General features: G+C 47.6%; 1 non-coding gene across 1 annotated transcript; it reads left to right on the top strand.

Moving 5' to 3' along the window:
* Positions 1-2319: 2319 nt before the first annotated feature.
* On the top strand, positions 2320-2403 carry Trnal-cag (transfer RNA leucine (anticodon CAG)). The gene has a single exon. It is a non-coding gene; the product is annotated as a tRNA-Leu (tRNA).
* Positions 2404-19372: the final 16969 nt, after the last annotated feature.

Here is a 19372-nt window from a genome sequence, read left to right as displayed (position 1 = left end):
CGAGGACGATAACGAAGGCGACGAAGAAGAACGAGATAGAGTAGAACGAAGGGAAGGAGGAAGAGGCAGAAGAAGAAGAGATTAAACACTCCTTAACCGCAACCACAACACGAGAGAGACAGAGAGACTAGGATAGATGGCAGTGTCTTAGTGATGGCAGGAGCGGCACTTGAAGAGGAGGAGGAGGAGGAGGAGGAGAAAGAGGCACCGCTAACCAAGACTCTCACCAGGGCGGAGAAGAGGGCGGAGAGGTGGAAGTAGACATGTGGAGAAAGTGGAGGTAAGTGAAGGATGGGATGGAGAAGGGGTGAAAGGAGAATGTGGAGAAAATGGGAGGGATGAAAAAATGAATAACTGGAATGAGATAAGAGTGTGAATGAGAATTATGGAAAGGAAAGGAAGATAAAGGAATGAGAAAGGTGGAAAGTGTGAGGTGGAATGACAGGTTTAAATGTGGAGTACGAAGAAAATTAGACATAACGGACGGTGGAAAGTGGAGCGAAGGAAAATAAATGAGAAAGATCAAGAGAAAAAAGCGGGATAAGGGAAGGTGACAAATACGAAGATGATGGCAAAGACGAGGACGATAACGAAGGCGACGAAGAAGAACGAGATAGAGTAGAACGAAGGGAAAGATTAAGAGAAAAAAGCGAATGACAAAGTGGAGAATAGGTCAGAATGTGAAAAAAAATGAAGAGTGGTGTAGCAGGGCACGGACGAATGGTGAATATGGAGAAAACTAGATAACAGCACGAAGAGAATGTAAAAAAAGAAATTATAACGTACTATTGTGCAATAAAGACAAGGGAGAGGAGAGACAAGTGGACGAGGAAAGGTGAAAGTAAAGCAATTAAACACAAGAATGATTTAGCAAAATGTGGAGGGAGTTGGGCATGGAAGTATTTCAGGCAGGGAAGGAGAAATTTTGAAATGTATTGTATGTAGACAGGTGTGAATGTAGTAAGGACAAGTGTGAAGGGAGGTCGAAAGGGAAGAGAGGTACAGTATGAGAAGGGCTGAAGTGTGTGTGTGTGTGGGTGGGGGGGGGGGAGGGTGAGGTTAGCAAGGACAAAACATAACCAGTAAAAAGGGAGATGGGTTAGTAGAAAGTAAGAAAAACAGAGAGAAGGAAAAAAAAGAAGGAAAATGAGAAGAGAAGGGCTGAGGTGTGTGTTGGGGTTTACAGAGACAAAACAATAACAGCGAAGAGGAGAGAGGTGGGTTAGTGGAGAAAGGCAAACAAAATAGCAGCGACAAGAAGGGAGGTTGGTCATTCGAGGTAAAGGGAGAGAAAGTACAAACAATGAAAACAGAAGGAAAAAGGACGCACAAACTTAACAATGAAGGGAGCGAATGATGTGGAACTCCGGAAAGGGAAGAAAATGGTGAAGGAAAAATGAGTACACAGAAAGGGAGATGGGCGAATGGAGCGGAAGGAAAACAAAATGCAAGAAAGAACAAAAGAAAAGAAGGGAAAAAAGGGTCAGTGATTTAACATTGTAGGCAGCAAACGATGTGGAACTCCGGTATGGGAACAAGAAGTGAAGGGAACAGAGGTAAATGGGTGAGGAAAAGTGATGGGTGTTGTTAGTGGTGGTGGTGTTAGTGGTAGTGGTGCTGATCGTGGTGGTGGTGTTATGGGAGGGGAAAGGCAGGGGTGTGGTTGGGGTTGGGGAGGCGTGTGGGGGAGTGGTTGTCAAGGGTGTGTCTGGAAGGGTGGCGTGGCAGGCGTGTGTTTGAAAAGATGACAAGATAGAAGGAGGAGGGGAAGAAGACGAGGGAGGAGGTGAAGGAGGAGAAGAGGAGGGAGGAGGTGGAGGGGGCGTGTTGTTTGGAAGTGTGTATGTGTATGTGTGCGTGTGCGTGTGCGTGTGTGTGTGTGTGTGTGTGTGTGTGTGTGTGTGTGTGTGTGTGGTTGTGTGTGTACTGACGCGCATGTCTAGGCACCAAAACAAATAATAAAAGAATGAAGAGAAAAAATAAATAAAAAAATCCTTGAAAACAAAAGATTTACAAAAATATATAAAAAAAATTGCTTATACAAAACCAGAGACTCGCTAAAGACAAAACAATCAAAGCTAAAAACACAAACAAATAAAAAAATGCCTTAGTGAGCAACGTAATTAAACAGCATCAAAAACAGGAAACGAGGAAACGAAACTCACTCCCAGTATCATGATGTCTTCTGTAGAAGGCGCTTTGCTTTGCCCATACAACTCCACACAAACATCTTCCCCTTCCTTCCACCTCACCACCACCACTACAACAACTACTACCAGGCCTTCCCCTTCTATTTCCCATCCCCTCACTTACCCATCCGTCAGGATGGCCGAGCGGTCCAAGGCGCTGCGTTCAGGTCGCAGTCCGGTCTTCCGGGCGTGGGTTCGAATCCCACTCCTGACACACTCTTATTTTAGCCAGCAGGATAGAACACGTAGTAATGGATTTAAATTAGAAAAGTATAGATTAAGGAAGGAAATAGACAGGCATTAGTTTAGTAACAGGGTGGTGGGGGAATGGAATAGACTAAGCAATCACATGGTGCGTGCAGCGACGTTAGCTTGTTTTAAGAGTAGACTTGATAGCTACATGGACGAGGGTGACAGGTGGTAGTGGGGGGGATCTGGAGCTGCCCTGTGTAGGCCACTTGGCCTCTTGCAGTCTCCATATGTTCTTATGTTCTTATGTTCTCCTCTCCTCCTTTCCTCCACCTTCTACAAGAGCTCCACACCCACATCTTCCCCTTTCCTTCTCCATTTTACCTCCGACTACTCCACCACCCCACTACCACCACATACAGCCCTTCCTTCTTACACCCTCGTCCCCTCCACAACCTCTTCCCCCTTCCTCCACCCCAGCAGAAGTTCCACCCCCCATCTTCTCCCTCCCTTCTCTCCTCCATCACCATCCCCACCTCTTCCTCTATTTTCTAGTCCCCTCCACAAATTCTACTTCCCTCTTCCTCCACCCCCTACAGGAGCTCAACACCCACATCTTCCCCTTTCCTCTACCCCTTCCCCACAGCACCACCATCACCATGACCCCTCCTCTATTTTCTCCTTCACTCCTCAGCCTTTCCTCCCCTCTGCCCCCCACCCCCGCCAGAAGACTCGGCGGCACCTCTGACTCACAGGACTGACAGACATTAAATGAAAGGCACATGTGAGCAACCCCCCCCCCCATGCACCCCCTCCCCTTCCACCCCCCTCACTCCTCCCTCTCTTCCCCGACCTCTTCATACATCTCCTCCCCCTTCCTCCCCTCCCCCTCCCCCTCAGCTGGCCAGGCACGGGGACTTGTAAACACACGCCAATGTCTTACTCTCTCTCTCTCTCTCTCTCTCTCTCTCTGTGAATGTTGGTGTGTGTCTGTATTCTGTCCATCTCCTCCTCTTCCTCCTCCTCCTCCTCCTCCTCCTCCTTTCACACCCTTCCTCCCTGAGCAATCACTGTCCCTCCCTCCCTCCATCCTCCACGATAATTCTCCTCCTCCCTGACATCTAACATCACCTCCCTCCAAATTCAGCATCCCACAATTTTTTTCTCTCTCCCTCTCGCTCTCTCTCTCTCTTCCTCCTTCCTTCATTCCTCTCCTACCTAGCTCTCTCTCTCTCTCTCTCTCTCTCGGTCACTCCTTCAGACCTCCTCCAACTCCTTTCTTTCTTCAAAACAGTTACCATTGCTTCTCCTCCTTCTCCTCCTCCTCCTCCTCCTCCTCCTCCTCCTTCCTCAAACGTGCACCCAGCTTCCTCTCTTCTCTTCCTCTCTTTCTCTTTCCTCCACCATCAATCTTCCCTCCATCTCTCCTTCCTTCTCTCCCTTCCCTCCGTGCTTTCTACATCTTATAAACACGGCCCAGCACGTGTTTTGGGGGCGCTTGTGTTGGTAATCTGATCCTTGTGTTAAAAGACGAAATGGTTGTTAATTAGTGGCAGGGGTGCATGGGGGGAGGGGGGAGAGGGGGAGTAAGGGAGGGGTGTCACAGGGTATCCAGGGGGGCATCTTGAAGGCACATGTTGCAAGCAGAAGCCAGACGTTGCAGAGACTGATGGGCAAGATATGTGCTGGGTGAGAGGGGGGGGGGGGGGTTGGAGGTGAGGTGAGGTGGTGGTGCTCCTGTTTTTTTTGTTTTGTTTTCGTCCCTTTCGTGTGATGTTGCTAATCTTCATTTGGGGTATATATAAATCCGTTTCTTGGTTGATGTTGTTGTTGGTGGTGGCGGTGATGGTAGTGGTGGTGGTGGTGAATGTGGAGGTGGTGGTGGTGATATTTTCTCAACGGTTCTGGTGGTGCTAATAATGATGATGATGATGATGATGATGATGATGGGGGTGAGGGTGAGTTGAGCCATTGCAGTAGGTGATGGTGAACACGGTGGTGATTGGTGGTGGTGGTGGTGATGATGATGATGGTGCTATAGTGAAGCTGATTTATAATGATTCTACACTTCTCTAACTGCAATATGTCGTTCCTGTTGTTTGTCGTCGTCGTTGTCGTCCGTGGCTGTCGTGTGTCAAGGGAGGCTGTCGTTTTTCTCGCTGGTGCTCTTGTTATTTGTTTGTTTGTTTTTGTCTCAGTAAGCGCTGACTGACATGGCCCTGTTGGTTGTTGTTGCATGAGGCTTAACTCTCTCTCTCTCTCTCTGTACAGACTTTCCTTCACACCTCTTTCTTTCTTTCCTTCTTTTTCTTTTTTTCCTGAATTTTCATCTTCATTTGTATTCCTGTTTGCGTCTCTCTCTCTCTCTCTCTCTCATTCCTACATTCTCCATATTATCACCGTTCGACTCATTTCCCTTTCCTTTATCCAGTCACTCCTCATTCCTCCCTTCCCTTCCCTTCCTCCTGCATTCCTCATCCCTGTCACATATTCACACTTGTCTCGCTACATTCCCCACTTCCTTCAAACTTCTCCTCCTGCTGTCTCCGTATCCTATTCTCTATACCTTTATGCATTTCCCAAGGTGTTCCTCATCCCTTACGTAACTCACTATTTCCTGGTTTGCTCCCTGACTTGACTTTCTCTATCTTCACATTTAATGACTTTACTTCGTTTATCTTCATTCATAACGTGACTTCCTTTATCTCAACTCATAACTTTACTTCCACTATGTCCACACTTATGATTTGGACTCCTTTATCTACAAACTCAAGCCTTGACAACTCTTACTTCGCTCCACACTCATGACTACAATTTTATATTCCTCGCACTGTTTACTCTCATTCCCTTCATTCCTCAAATAGCTCACCACCTCTTGCACTTCTTTTAACGTAAGACTTTACTCGCTTTCTCTTGCATTCCCTACTTTTTTTTTCCTTCGTTCTCGCGTTCCCAGTCTATCTCTCTCACTGCTTTGCTTTGCTACACTTCACTGCTCTTCTCTCCACACTTAATCCCTTATTTGCATCCCCCACACCACTCCCTCGCATTTGCCACTTCCCTCTCACAGTTTCACCATCAGAAGCATTTTTAAAAACAACTCTCATTATTTTTCTATTTATTTTCACCTCACCTTTTCCCTCTCCCGCATTTCTCTGGTAGCACACACTCGTCCCCTCCTGCACGCATTCCTCATTCTTTTATTCCTAACGCCAGTAATTCACCCTTCTTGCTTTTCTCAATTTCTTATATTTCCCTCTCTTCACATTTTAGAGCAAATTCACTTATCCCTTCCTGTATGCATTCATCATTCCTTACGCCAGTCATTCACCTTTCTTGCTCTGCTCATTATTTTCTTCCCCTTTCTTCCGCATTTCAGAGCTAGCACATTTATACAACTTTCTGCATGCATTCTTCTTTCCCCTCATTCATTCAACTCCTCATTCCTCACGCCACACTCATTCACTCACCCGTCTGGCTATCCTCAGTCTTTGCTTTCCCTTCCTTTCTTCCACATTTCTCAACAAACACACTCATACACCACTCTACATGCATTTCTCACTCACTCTGTTCCGCCCACTCACTCCATCAGCCCCTCACGCTACTCACCCCTCCCTCACCTCTCCCTTCTCTCCTCCCCCATTACTTCTCTGCATGCATTCCTCACTCCGTTGTGCTCACTCCTTCATCCCCTCACGCCACTCATCCCTTACCCAAACTCACCTCACCTCTCCCCTCTCAACCCCCCCACCTCGACCTGCGGCTGGGGTTATAAACATTTATATTCCTGACAACTTTATTCTCGGCGCCATTGTGTGAGCATTCTTACGGCCGACGAGCACGAAATTCGGCTGACATCCATGCGAGATTAATATTAACTTTTATTATTATTATTATTATTATTATTATTATTATTATTATTACTATTGGTGGTGGTGGTCGTTATTTTTTGCAGTGCTGGAAGGATTTATTTTTTTGAAGTACAGTAGTGACAGTCGTGGAAACCTAAGATGTAGTAAAAGTAGCAGTAAGGATAGAACAACCACAGTAGTAGTAGTAGTAGTAGTAGTAGTAGTAGTAGTAGTAAAAGTAGCAGTAGTAATAGTCGTAGTAGTAGTAGTAGTCGTGGTAACAGCAAAAGGAGAAAGAGTAGCAGGAATAGAAATAGTAACACTAGCAAAAGTAACAGTAGAAGTAACTAATAGCATCTGTAAATCAGCTCCTGCCTACGACTTGAACTCTTTCAAGAGGAGGGTATCAGGACATCTCTCCTCCCGTATTTGATCTTGCTTTCGGCCACCTCTTTTGTTTCTTTTTTAGGAGCAGCGAGTAGCGGGCTTTTTTTTATTATTGTTTTCTTTTTTTGTGTGCCCTTGAGCTGCCTCCTTTGTTATAAAAAAAAGTAGTAGTAGTAGTAGTAGTAGTAGTAGTAGTAGTAGTAGTAGTAGCAGCAGTCATAGTAGTAGTAGTAGTAGTAGTAGTAGCAGGGGTAATAACGGTAATGACAACCAGGGCAAGCACTCGCAACACTGCACGCTCGGTCAACACAGGAAGGCCACGTCATGCACGGTGTTTGGCCGCGGCACTAGGCTCGGCGGGCACCTGGTACACACACACACACACACACACACACACACACACACACACACTTTCTCTCCATGCAGGCGCCACACCCTCTTCCCGTCCAGCCGCCACACCCTCTCTCTGGCGGTGGAGGAAGAGGAGGAAGAGAGGAGTGAGTTGGTGGGTTTGTGGTGGAGAGGTAGGAGGATGGTTGAGGTATGACGGGAGAGATGGATGGGTAGGGAAAAGGTGTAGATGCTTAGATGGACAGGTGTGGAGAAAAGGGAAGAGGAGGGTGGGTGAGGTATGACGGTAAAGGTGGATGGGTAAGGAAAGACTGTGAATGGATGGATGGATGGATGTGGAAGGAAGGTGGAGAGGAGGCAGAAGCGGTGTTGATCAGGTGACTCTGTGAGGTCCCTTAACACTAAACAGACTCCAAGCGTATACATCTCCCTGCTTGAACCTCTCACCTCCAATCTGGGCTAGCAACGCAGCATATCTCTCTCTCTCTCTCTCTCTGTTAAAATATTGGGTGTTTACTTTGACAAGTACATGACGTTCGACACACACATACATCAACTCAACAAAAAAGTAATAGGGGTTATAATGTTCATAAACAGAATTAAGGACATATTTGATAAGGACACCAGAGTGATTGTTATCAAGACACTAGTGTTAAGTCTAATCAATTACGGACTAAAAATATGGGGCAACACCAATGAGACCCTCATGCAGCGAGTGCAAAAACTGCAAAACTTCGCTGCCAAAGTTGCTGCTGGGGCTACAAAAGACGCGACCGTGCTACTCCTGTGTTACAAGAACTAAAGTGGATAAAGATGAAAGAAAAAGTGAAATTCGATCAGTGCATAATGGTGTATAAAGTGACCCATAAATATTATCCTGAGTGGCTACTAAACTTACCATATGTAACACAAATTAACGAACTTGTAACGAGACAAAACGGAGACCTATTTATCCCAAGAGTGAGAACAGACAATGGTGCGCGGTCACTATTAGTAAGTGGACCAAGAGCATGGAACAAGCTCCCCCCTAATATAAAAGAACTCCCGTCACTCACGAGCTTCAAGAAAGCCCTAACTATTCACGCTCTTCAAGGAGGCTTTTGCTAAAGAACGCGTGAAGGACATAATATACACTTATCTCGTACATATGTATTATATCTAGCAAGTTCCTATATATGATATCCCATGTAAATATTTAGTAATTAAGATAAAAGATTAGTTAAAGAAAGTCTTATATATGATATCTGTACTACATGTAAAGTATTTAGTAATTAAGAGAAAAGCCATTGTACATTGTACTTTAATGGAATAAAGCATTCTGATTCTGATCCTGATTCTCTCTCTCTCTCTCTCTGTAGACCAGGTGGAAGGAGACATCTCAACAGACTAAAATGAGCTGTTCTTCCTATCTCGACTCTTAATAACCGCTGCGCCATCGTCATTCTTACACCTCTCCCTTTCCTGAGGCCACAGGTGCAGCGGGGGAGAGGGGGGGACGGTGGGGAGGAGAGGGGGGTCGTTTGCATGCCAGGGGGCGCTGTGGGGCGTGGGGTGGGGAAGGAGAAGTCGGGGCGCCGCGGCCTATCTCTACTCCTCCCTAACGCACTCCCTGTAACCCTCCCAAGGCGCTGTGTGTATGCAGGAGCAGCAGCAGCGTCTAGGCCCTGGACGTGTCGGCGGGGCGTGTAGTGTGTCCTGAGAGGTGCGTCTGTTGTGTAGCTGTGCTTGTCGTTGTTGTTGGGGTTTGTGGTGGTGGGGTGTGTTGCAGGGAGAGCATGAGTGTGTGGGGAGCGAATGGGGATGGGGTGCTGTGGGTTGTGGTGCGGGTAGCGTGTGTGTGTAAAGCAAAATCTAGTTCCCTATTTACAGCAAGGACATTCAATTACTGGAGAGCTCGGCGACGCGCAAAGAAAATTATTCCAGTCTTAATCAAGGGTTCAGCACTATTAAGAACGACACAAGCGACTCAACCTCTTTACGCTGGAAAAGAGACGCTTACGAATTTGATTTAGGTCTTCAAGTACCTGAAGGAGTCCAGTAACGCCCGTTACTACAAGTTCTTGGAGATCTAATTCAAGAAATACAAATAACGGTTTACCTATTCAAGCGAGGCCAAATAGTAAAGACATCGGTAGCAGATTCTTCCCAAATTATCATCCGCCAATGGAACAACCTTCCTGCGGAAGCAGTAAGTGGGAATATCTTCATTAAAAATCGAATCGACTGTCACTTCGTTGCGCCACGAGTAAACTGAACGTAACCATTTAAGTGCTTTCACCTGCTCCGCAAGCACTGAAGTGCCTGTCGAGCATATTAAGTCACTTGAGCGGGCAACCTCGATTAATACCAACAGGCCTTCTGTTGCCTGTCTTTCCATGCTTCCTTCTCCTCCTCCTGCTCCTCCTCTTCACCCTGCAGCTTCGTGTGTTTGTAGAGATTTCTCACAAAGAAGGGCCAACACTCCGCCGCCTGCCAAGTGTTACGCGCCATCGAAAATCAAGAAGAAAAATAATATGACGCACGTATAAACTGCACGACCGCTTGGCTGCTTGCACTCCCAACGATGTACGTGCAATGACGTTGTTGTTGAAGCTGTAGTTGAAGAAACGACGTGGTGGCCAAAAATGCAGTGTGTGGATGTGAATGAAAAAAGAAAACAGAGAACTTCAAATATGTGAGGCGAGTTTGTGTGAGGTGCAATCCATCATTAATTATTCAGTGGGAGACACCTGACCATTCCCTTATCGCAGGTGTGTGGCCGCTGCAGGTGCTGATGCATATTTATTTAGCGTTTGTCGCCTCGCCGCGGGAATGGAATGAGACCGTCTGGCTGGCTGATTGGCTGGCTGGCTGGCTGGCTGGCTGGCTGGCTGTCTGGCTGGCTGCGTTTGGCATGAGTCAGAAACCAGAAAAGGACAAGGAGAAATTCAAGTATTTAGTATTCTTTCTTCGCCACCTCGCCCTGACACCTCGCCAGCCACTTCAGGAGGCTTTCCCAGTGTTTGCTATTTCTCTAGTTGGTCTTTTTCCTTCTCCAGTCACTGCCCCGCCCATCAACTCATTGGCCAGCCTGCCTACAACCTTTCACTGCTCCGCTCCGCCCACTTACAACCACCTACTTACTGCCCCTCCTACCTACAAGCACTCTGTCCAACACATCTGCAGCCACCCACTTTCTCCCCCGCCCACCTACAACCACGAATTGCCTTCCCCGCCCAGTCACAAATACTCACTTCCCTTCCCTGCCCCGCCCACCTACAACCACGAACTGCCTTCCCCGCCCATTCACAACTATACTCACTGCCCCGCCCCGCCCACCTACAACCACGAACTGCCTTCCCTGCCCAATCACAAATACTCACTGCCCCGCCCCGCCCACCTACAACCACGAACTGCCTTCCCTGCCCAATCACAAATACTCACTGCCTCGCCCCGCCCACCTACAACCACGAACTGCCTTCCCTGCCCAATCACAAATACTCACTGCCCCGCCCCGCTCACCTACAACCACGAACTGCCTACCCCGCCCAGTCACAAATACTCACTGCCCCGCCCCGCTCACCTACAACGTCTCACTACCTGGTCCAGCCTACAACCAGACTTCCTCACCACCGTTACCCTCGCCAAACACCTTCACATAACACTCTGAAGAGCAAACACATCCGCACGACATTTTCCCGACCACTGAACTCGAGGAAGCTAAGGAGAAAGAAACGGTCGCCTCTTTACATTGTACATTCCCGGGGAAGCACTTCTTGGCACATCAGGCTGCACGCTTTATCCACACTTCAGAGAGGAGGAGCGAAAACTAGTGAAACGGAGGTGCGGAGAAGTATGTGTGTGCTGATCGATAGTTTCATTTGAGTGGCTGCAAAGGCTTTAGTATTTTATTTTTCAACACTCCTCGTTTATGCAAAGGATGTTTAGTTTGTACGGCAGAAATACCCACTACCTTCACTATTATCGACATCATTATTTATTATCACTAGGACTACCACCATCATCACCACTATTATTATAACCATCAACACCATCAACAATAACAACTACACACCAACAGACTTAACTAACCGGAATCGGAAAAAAATACAATTTCATCTAATCTGAGAATACTAACCAGTTTGTCTCTTTTTTGTGTGAAGAGGAAACTCGTTCACCTCTTCTCGAATTACTTGTGACTGACACCGACTATCTACCTTCCCCCTTTTATCTGTCTCTCTATCTCTATCTTTCTCCCTCTTTTCTTTCTTCCCACGCATACAGAAAAAAAACTAGAAATCGGTAACAGAAATCAGATTAAGTAAAATAGAAAAAAACATATCTGTCTCCCTCTTCCCACGCAAACAGGAAAAAAATCACCTAGAAATCGGCAACAAAAATCAGATTAAGTAGGAGAGAATAAAAAAGCACCTTCGCCTAACACTGCGCTAAGAGCGAGCGAAAGGAACGAACGAGGCGGAGCAAATCAGCGTAAACCGTGATGAATGAACACGAATCTGGGTCAAGCCGCCGCGCGTCAAGAAACTTATCACCTCGAGCTGCGGATAATTATCTCTACGAAGCAATTCCCGACACGTCACGGCACGACACGGCACGGAACGGCGAACCACATCAAGCATTTACACACAGATTGATGTACGTACACCAAAAAGATTATATACGGCATGGCAAGACACGGCAAACCACATCAAGTGCACACACACACACACACACACACACACACACACACACACACACACACACACAAGAGCAAATATACACCAAGGAGACTTGTTTTTTCTATGGTAGCTACGGACTCTTTCCACTATACCCTATCAAACTTACCACTGAATATAATTGTTTGCTTATAAGGTAAATAAGGAAAGTAGTTATGTTTAATTAAGCATTGCAAATACCTCAAATGCATTAAAACATGTCCCTTGGATCCCATGTTCAGCCGCGAAGTCGGTAGGATACTGTTTTTAGTGCAGATAAACTTCACACCAACTGCACACAGCCTACTATAAAGCCTGCTGCCTTAAATAACACACCACACTCGCATACGAAATGGAAGGGGAGGGGGGAATTTGGCGGTAAAGGGACATGGAAAGACAGTAGGAGGGGATGTTGAAGTGAAAAACCATTTAGTCCTGGAATTTAGTGCGTAGGTCACCCCGACGGAGACAGGGTGCGTTTTGAACAGATATTGAAGGTGTTTATGTTCGTGTCGAAGTAGGTGAGAGTAGGTGGAGGTGAGAGGGAGGCAGGTGACGGTGAGAGGGAGAGGGGTGGAGGTGAGAGGCAGAGGGTGGAGGTGGACCTCTTACCTTTCTTTCTGCCTGCGGGGAGTGCCTGGCTGGCTAACGGAGTGGTATGAAGGGCAGGAGGCATTATGAAGAGCTGTGTATAGTTAGCGAGAACTAGAAACATAATCCCGCTGGCTGAACGTGAAATCTTGATGCACCCATGTTCACTGGTGTTTGTCACTGTTTGATATGCGGGGAAGAAGGAGGGGGGGGGGGGGGGGATGTTTTCAAAAGTGTCATACTCAGAATATTGTATTTATATAGCCTCCTTGATGTACACGCAGGTGAGCAAAGAGACTCAATAAAACATACATAGACAGGTAAGTAGGGGCATACACAGGTAGACATACAAAAGGTAAGCACAGGTAATCATAAGCATGTATAAATGGTACACACACATAAACAGACACACACACACACACACACACACACACACACACACACACACACACACACAACCACAGATATTTCATTAGCCTCGAAACACACGTATACATATACCACAAACCTGCTGTATAATAAAAACAAAATAAGAGGAGGAATCAAGTGTCAGCGAGTCTTGAGAAAAAAATAAAATAAAAAAACAGTGCAATCAAAACTAAGATCTCGATTGCAAAAAAATAAAGACAGGAAGGGCAACAATGATACGAGTCAAGGCTCTCATATTTCTGTGTGGGAATAAAAAGTAAGGAAGGAAGGAAGAAAGGAAGGAAAGAAAAAAGGAAAAAAGGAAGGAAGAAAGGAAGGAAGAGAGGAAAGAAGGGAGGAAGGAAGGAAGGGAAGAAGGAAGAGGAAGTGGAAGAGCCAATAAAAGAGATGATGAGAACGGGGAGGAAGGGGAAGAAGGAGGAATGACATGGAGAGACAGACAGGTGCATGTTAGGTTGTGGTTATTGTGAACTGCATGACAACAGGCGGTGACTCAGGCAGAGGAGGAGGAGGAGGAGGAGGAGGAGGAGGAGGAGAGAGAAAGAGCAGGACGAGGACAAGGACGAGGAGGAGGACAGAGAACCAGCAGGACGAGGACAAGGAGAGGACGAGGAGGACGAAGACGAGGACGAAAAGAGAGATTGATGTCCTAGTCTTTCAATTTTAACCCCTTGGACAGCAGGAGACAGGTGTTAGCAGGGGAAGAAAGGGAAAGGACACAGCAGTAAGGGAAGAGAGGGGGGGAAGGGGAGGAGCAGAAAGGGGAGGAGGGGAGGAGCAAAACAGGGAGGGAAGGAGTGGGCGTTCTCAGAATCCTTCAGACGCATCCTAGAGCCAGGGCGTGGGAACCCAAGGCATATATTGTGGTGGTTTATGGAGATGAGGCGCCGTGGTCCTCGGGTTAGTGCCCTCAAGCCGGTGATCAGTTCGGGCGAAGCTTTATGAATCACTACCGTCAGGCCCTCCCTCTCGTCCCACCCTCTCGTCCCTCCCTCTCGTCCTTCCCTCCCTCTCATCTCTCCCTCCCTCTCCCTACTCATTTTTTTTTACGTGTGTGAATATGCGTGTACAGCAAATCCTTTCTTTGTGGTTCGCGGAAGACGTGTTGCGTGCGGGGCCTTCTTGCTTGTTGGTTCTGTGCGTCTGTGTGTGTGTTTGTTTACAGAAGGTAGCACTAATAGAAGCACGGGGACAAAATAAAGGCAGCTGGTATTGGGAAGATTACATGAGAGTTTCAATTTATCAACAGAAAAGCCAAACGCAGCCATATAGTTATCTTCTAAAGCAAAAGTCAACATGGAATTACCAACAACAGGGGACACACAACCTCCCTCACCAAATATACAACCACTGCAGTCACATTTCATACTAGACAATCCGAAGACGAAATGACAGTTATTATATCGATTTTTTTCCTGCTGCAGACACCTTTTTGTACCACTTCCACGCCCACGAAGGTAAAACTCCTCCCTTCAACAGGCGCAGGCGAAGGGCAGTGCCACCCTCCGCAGCATCCCGCGCCCAGGTGATGTAAAAAGGTGGGCGTGTCGGCTAATTTGGCGGGCGGCGTCCAGGTAATGCTGCAGGTGTGATGTAGGTCGCGTGATAAGGAAGGTTCATTAAGATAAGCATTATCACATCCCATCGGAATCAAAGTAATGAGGGAGGAGCCGCGCGGTGTATACTGAGGAGGCTTTTATCCCTCTCTCCTCTCCCTTCCTCCTCTTTTTATCTCTTCCTCCTTTCTTGAACCTTTTCCTCACTCCTCCATCTTTCCTTCCTCTTCACCATACCTCCCTTCATCATTATTATTCTTGTCTCCACCCTTTCCCTCACTCCTCCACTTCACCTTTTAATCCCTCTCCACTACCTCTCCTATCCCTGCCTCTCTTCTCCACCTTTTTTCTGATTCCTCCATCTCAGTTTTTTTACCGCTCCCATTTATTCTCCTTTTATTTCTTCCTCCCTTTTCCCTTTTCCTCTCTTCTCCACCCTTTTCCCTACTCCTTCATCTCAAACTTATATCCTTCGTCATTGTTCCTTCTATCCTTTCCTCTCTACTCTCTCCACCCCTTTCCCCACGCTTCCACCTCCTCCCTTTTCCGCCCCGTCTGTGCCGCCCACCCTACCTACCCTTTCACGCCCCTCCCACTCCGCCGCGCCTCCTCCCTCACGCCCACACATTCATCTCCCTCAGGTGCCCACGCCCACCCCTCACCTGTAATCACCCGACCCCCTCCCACACGTTCACTCACACACGCCGCTAATTGGCCCTCCCTGCCACCTGTGTGTGTGTGTGTGTGTGTGTGTGTGCGTGTGCGTGTGCGTGTGTGTGTGTGTCCAGCGTGTACAAGTATCCGCGCACACATCCCCTCGACAGCTCCTTTGTAATAATGCAAGTGACGGACATGACTTGAAAAGAAGCACTAACAAGGACTTGAGGCGCAAACCGTATGGAGCCTTGGGGGAGGAGGAGGAGGAGGAGGGCCTAAGGCATTCATTTACTTAAACAGAGTCACCTTCGGGAGCGGCCTCACATACTGATTGACACCGTGAAGGAAGGAGGAAGTCACTGACCGGGAGAGTTTTGGTGACGGGTGGCGCGTTGACTGTGTGATCAACGCTGACTGTCAAGTGTGAGAGAAGAGGAAGAGGAAGAGAAGAGAAGAGAAGAGAAGAGAAGAGAAGAGAAGAGAGAAGAGAAAAAGAGAAGTGAAGTGAAGAGAGAGAGAGAGAGAGAGAGAGAGAGAGAGAGAGAGAGAGAGAGAGAGAGAGAAAAAGAGAAAGACCGTCAGACTAAATAAGACAGAGACAGAGGAGAGGTCGAGCAGGGAGTGATCAAGCCACGGCAATAAACTAATTCCCGCGTATTTTTAAGCGTGCTCAGATAACCCACATAAGGAGGCAACATGTCCACTGCACTTTTCTTATTTGTAGCGCATAAAACAGCCAAGCGAGATATTTCCAAGGCGGAGGAGTCACTACACCACCCCAACCACGGCCACACCGCATGCAAGATTTCCAGGAAGAGGCGAAGAAGCGGACTCGAAGTGAACAAATGTTGTGCATCGTCGCTGATTACTCGAACAAGTGGTTTGTGGCGAGGCGGCTCACCGTACATGGACCGGCCACTCCGCCACCCACGTCCAGACTACTTTATTTTCACTTCTTTTTCTCCCTCTCACGTCCAGCACACCGAGGAGCCTTATTCCGCGGCATGCTCAATCACGGGGGGCAAAGACCAACGCAGACGGAGCCGCTCACATGTGTCGGCCTGACGTCCCCGATCGGCGCTCAGGTGAAATTTCAATTACCCCATAATTGAATCTGCCTCAGCGGGCCACTCGCCGCGGACGATCCATCCCCCGCTGCGCCCCCCAAGCTGGTGCCGACGCAGCGGGCAGCAGCGTCGCTTAAGGAATTAATATACACTTTCCGACCTCGATTTCCGAAGCGGTGAATCGCGTTACGTTTTTAGTTTTTTTTTTCCTCCAACACTTCCTTAACTTTTTTTTTTTCTCCAATACTTCCTTAACTTTTTTTTCTCTTTTACCTACTTAACTGATTTTTCTTACAGTAAAGGAGGCAGCTCAAAGCAAAACAAAAACAACAACAAAAGCTTGTCAGACGCTGCTCCCAACAAAAGCAGAAAAAAAACAAGAACGAGAGAACCAAATTAGAACTATGAGCGCTGCATCCTTACCGGGTTTTATTAGAGTAGGTATTCACTTTTAAGGTCAAGCGGCTTCATTTACCCTTTAGCACTGTCATTTTTTCCCTTCCCGCGAGTCATGTTGTGGAGGTAATGAAGATAAGTATCTGTCGCCCTCCATCACCCTGGGCCCGTTACCCACCACTCATTCTGACCTCAGGAAACTTATAGTGTAAATCCTCTCTCTCTCTCTCTCTCTCTCTCTCTCTCTCTCTCTCCCCCCCCCCTCCCCCCCCCCGTTGCATCCCTTAATGGTTTGACCGGACATTCGCAGCCCTTGATCTCTTCGGTCCTCCGCAGCGGTGTGACTCGCGCTTGCTGGACACACGAGCCTGGCGACCACAAGCCCAGCGGCAGGTGTGGGCAGGTGTGTTAACGGGCTAACCTACCACACCCAGCTACCCGCCTACACCCCCCCCCCACCACCACACACACACACACGCATGTACACGCACACACATTCTTCCTCTCTTATTCACTCTTTATTCACTCCACTACTCCTCCTTCTTTTATTCCTTCCTTCCTGTTCCGTATTCCTCCATTTCAGGCGTTTTTTTCCTCTCCATTACCTTTCCTACTTTTATCCATTGCTCCTTTATCGACCCTTTTTTCCACCCCTTCACCTTCTCCTATTTCCACCCCGAACGCACACACACACACACACACACACACACACACACACACACACACACACACACACACACACGTATATTGATCTCACTCCGGAGTCACTAGCAGTCGTATTCCTGGCAGGTTATGTCCCCATTACCGGGTATTACTCTGCGCCATCCACTGCCCGGCGTAATACAGCGATCATTACCGAACACCTGACGACCTGACGACCGCCCGCTTCAATAAGTTCCCAAATCACCCTTCCTCCTCTTCCTAATATTCCCTCTTTTCTACATTCTACCTCCTCTAACTATACCTATCCAGACAGCCATATACGTCGATTCCCTTTTCTCCTTCTTTCTTTCTTCCTTTTTGTCCTCTTCCCCCTTCGCTTCATAGGTTCGTGACGGGGAAATAAAGCTAAATGGAAAGGTCATATATGGGTAATAAAGTCAGTCAGGATTATGCCCAGGTTATGTTATGAGGAGTCCCGTCCCTGTTTTAGCGTGGAGACCTGCCATAAACCTGACGAACAGACCACCACCACACGACCTCCTCCTCCTGCTCCTCCTCCTCTTTCCTCCCCCTCCCCTTTCTCCTTCTCGTCTTCCTCTTTCTCCCCCCTCCCCCAAAAAGCATAAAAAATATATATATATGACTCTCCCATCTGCCCACACGACCAGCCGTTTGCCCACACGACTATGACATTCTCGCATGCCTACTGCTACTACTAAAATCACCACCACTACCTTTACCACTATCACTACTATTACTATTACTGATACTACTACTACTACTATTACTACTACTACTACGACTAATACTACTGCTACAATCACCACCACGCACAACACCTTACATCTTTGTCACACACACACACACACACACACACACACACACACACCGAGGAGATGGACCCGTTTACCACGCCCACACCATCTGGTTCTATCTTCTGTGTACACAAGACCACCCCTGTGCAAACCGACACACACACACACACACACACAAACACACAACCGCTCTCTCTCTCTCTCTCTCTCTCTCTCTCTCTCTCTCTCTCTCTCTCTCTCTAAAGTAGAATTCACCATAAAAAACTACCGTACAATAAAAAGAAAAAAAGAGGAGAGAAAACAAAAAGGAAACCTGCCACCTGGCTACTCCATGTCAACCTTCCCTTCACGAATAATAAAAAAAATCTCCCACAACCAAACTAGTCTCACCACCCTGCCCCACCTCCCCCTCCCCTCCATCCCCCCGCGTCACCCGTCACCACCCACCACCATCACGCTGACCACACCCGTCCTGTCCCTACACGTCGCCCCTGCCCGCAAACCGCTGCTAATTGGCCTTGTCTCACCTGTGCCAGCTCCCGGCGGCCACGAGGTGACATCCAGGTACATACACCCTCGTCAACGGTGCACCACATGCCTGCCCAGCCACACCGCCGGATCTGTTCTCAGGGCCAGATTCTCGGACGGTTTTGGCCCTCACAACAAGTATTTAGAAAGGCCACGAAGGGGATTAGTCGGATTTTCAGGAGTGTTTCTTCGCATTCATGGTATAAAGGCCTTGTTAAACTATCACTGGCTCATAAAACTACCCAAAGAAATACTACTATCACCTATACCAAAGCATACTCATATGTGCTTGGGTATGGGTAGGCGGTGGCTGAACAGATAGCAAGACGCCCCCGCGTTCAGGAGGACGCGAGTTCAATCCCCGCCCGGTGCCACCAAGCTGGGATTTTTCAGCCGCTGCCGAGTGGCTTAAAACTACCCACCTGCTGTCCAGAAGACCACCTATCAACCCGGACTCTAGATTCTAGGATTAAAGATGAGCTCCGGGAGGGCACCATGAGCCAATGCAAGATGGCGCCACTATAAATACTCGCCTGCACCAGAACGGGCTGGGCTTCCCACCGGGAAGAAGCCTCGGACCGACCATCAGGATCCACCGGGAAGAAGCCTACCGGCGCAATAGGCCAAGACGTAATAAAAAAAAAAAAAATCCTCAAATGTCAGAGAAAATGGGTTTGAGGTTCACGGAATTGACATAACTCACTTGGCTTTATTTTTATTAGTAATAGTATTTATAGATGTTCTGGAATTTATTAATTGATCAGTTTCGTCTTTTCGTTTCATCTAAAGGAGCCAAATATGGTCATGATGTGTAAATGTTACATCTAGTATGGATCTCCTTATTTTCTTTCTGTTCCACAGTCAGGAAATGGACACGCAGTTTTTCTTTTTTAACTTACATGCAAACACACATACACACACACACACACACAAAAAAAAAAACGTTCCCTCATGCACACCAGCAATTTTTCGCGTGTTACCAATACACACGACCACAACCCTTGACCTG

The sequence above is a fragment of the Eriocheir sinensis genome, unplaced genomic scaffold (genome assembly GCF_024679095.1).
Source record: "Eriocheir sinensis breed Jianghai 21 unplaced genomic scaffold, ASM2467909v1 Scaffold438, whole genome shotgun sequence".
In the NCBI taxonomy this organism is placed as follows: Eukaryota; Metazoa; Arthropoda; class Malacostraca; order Decapoda; family Varunidae; genus Eriocheir; species Eriocheir sinensis.
The sequence above is the reverse complement of the archived record's forward strand: the minus strand, read 5'-3'. Positions and strand labels throughout refer to the sequence as shown.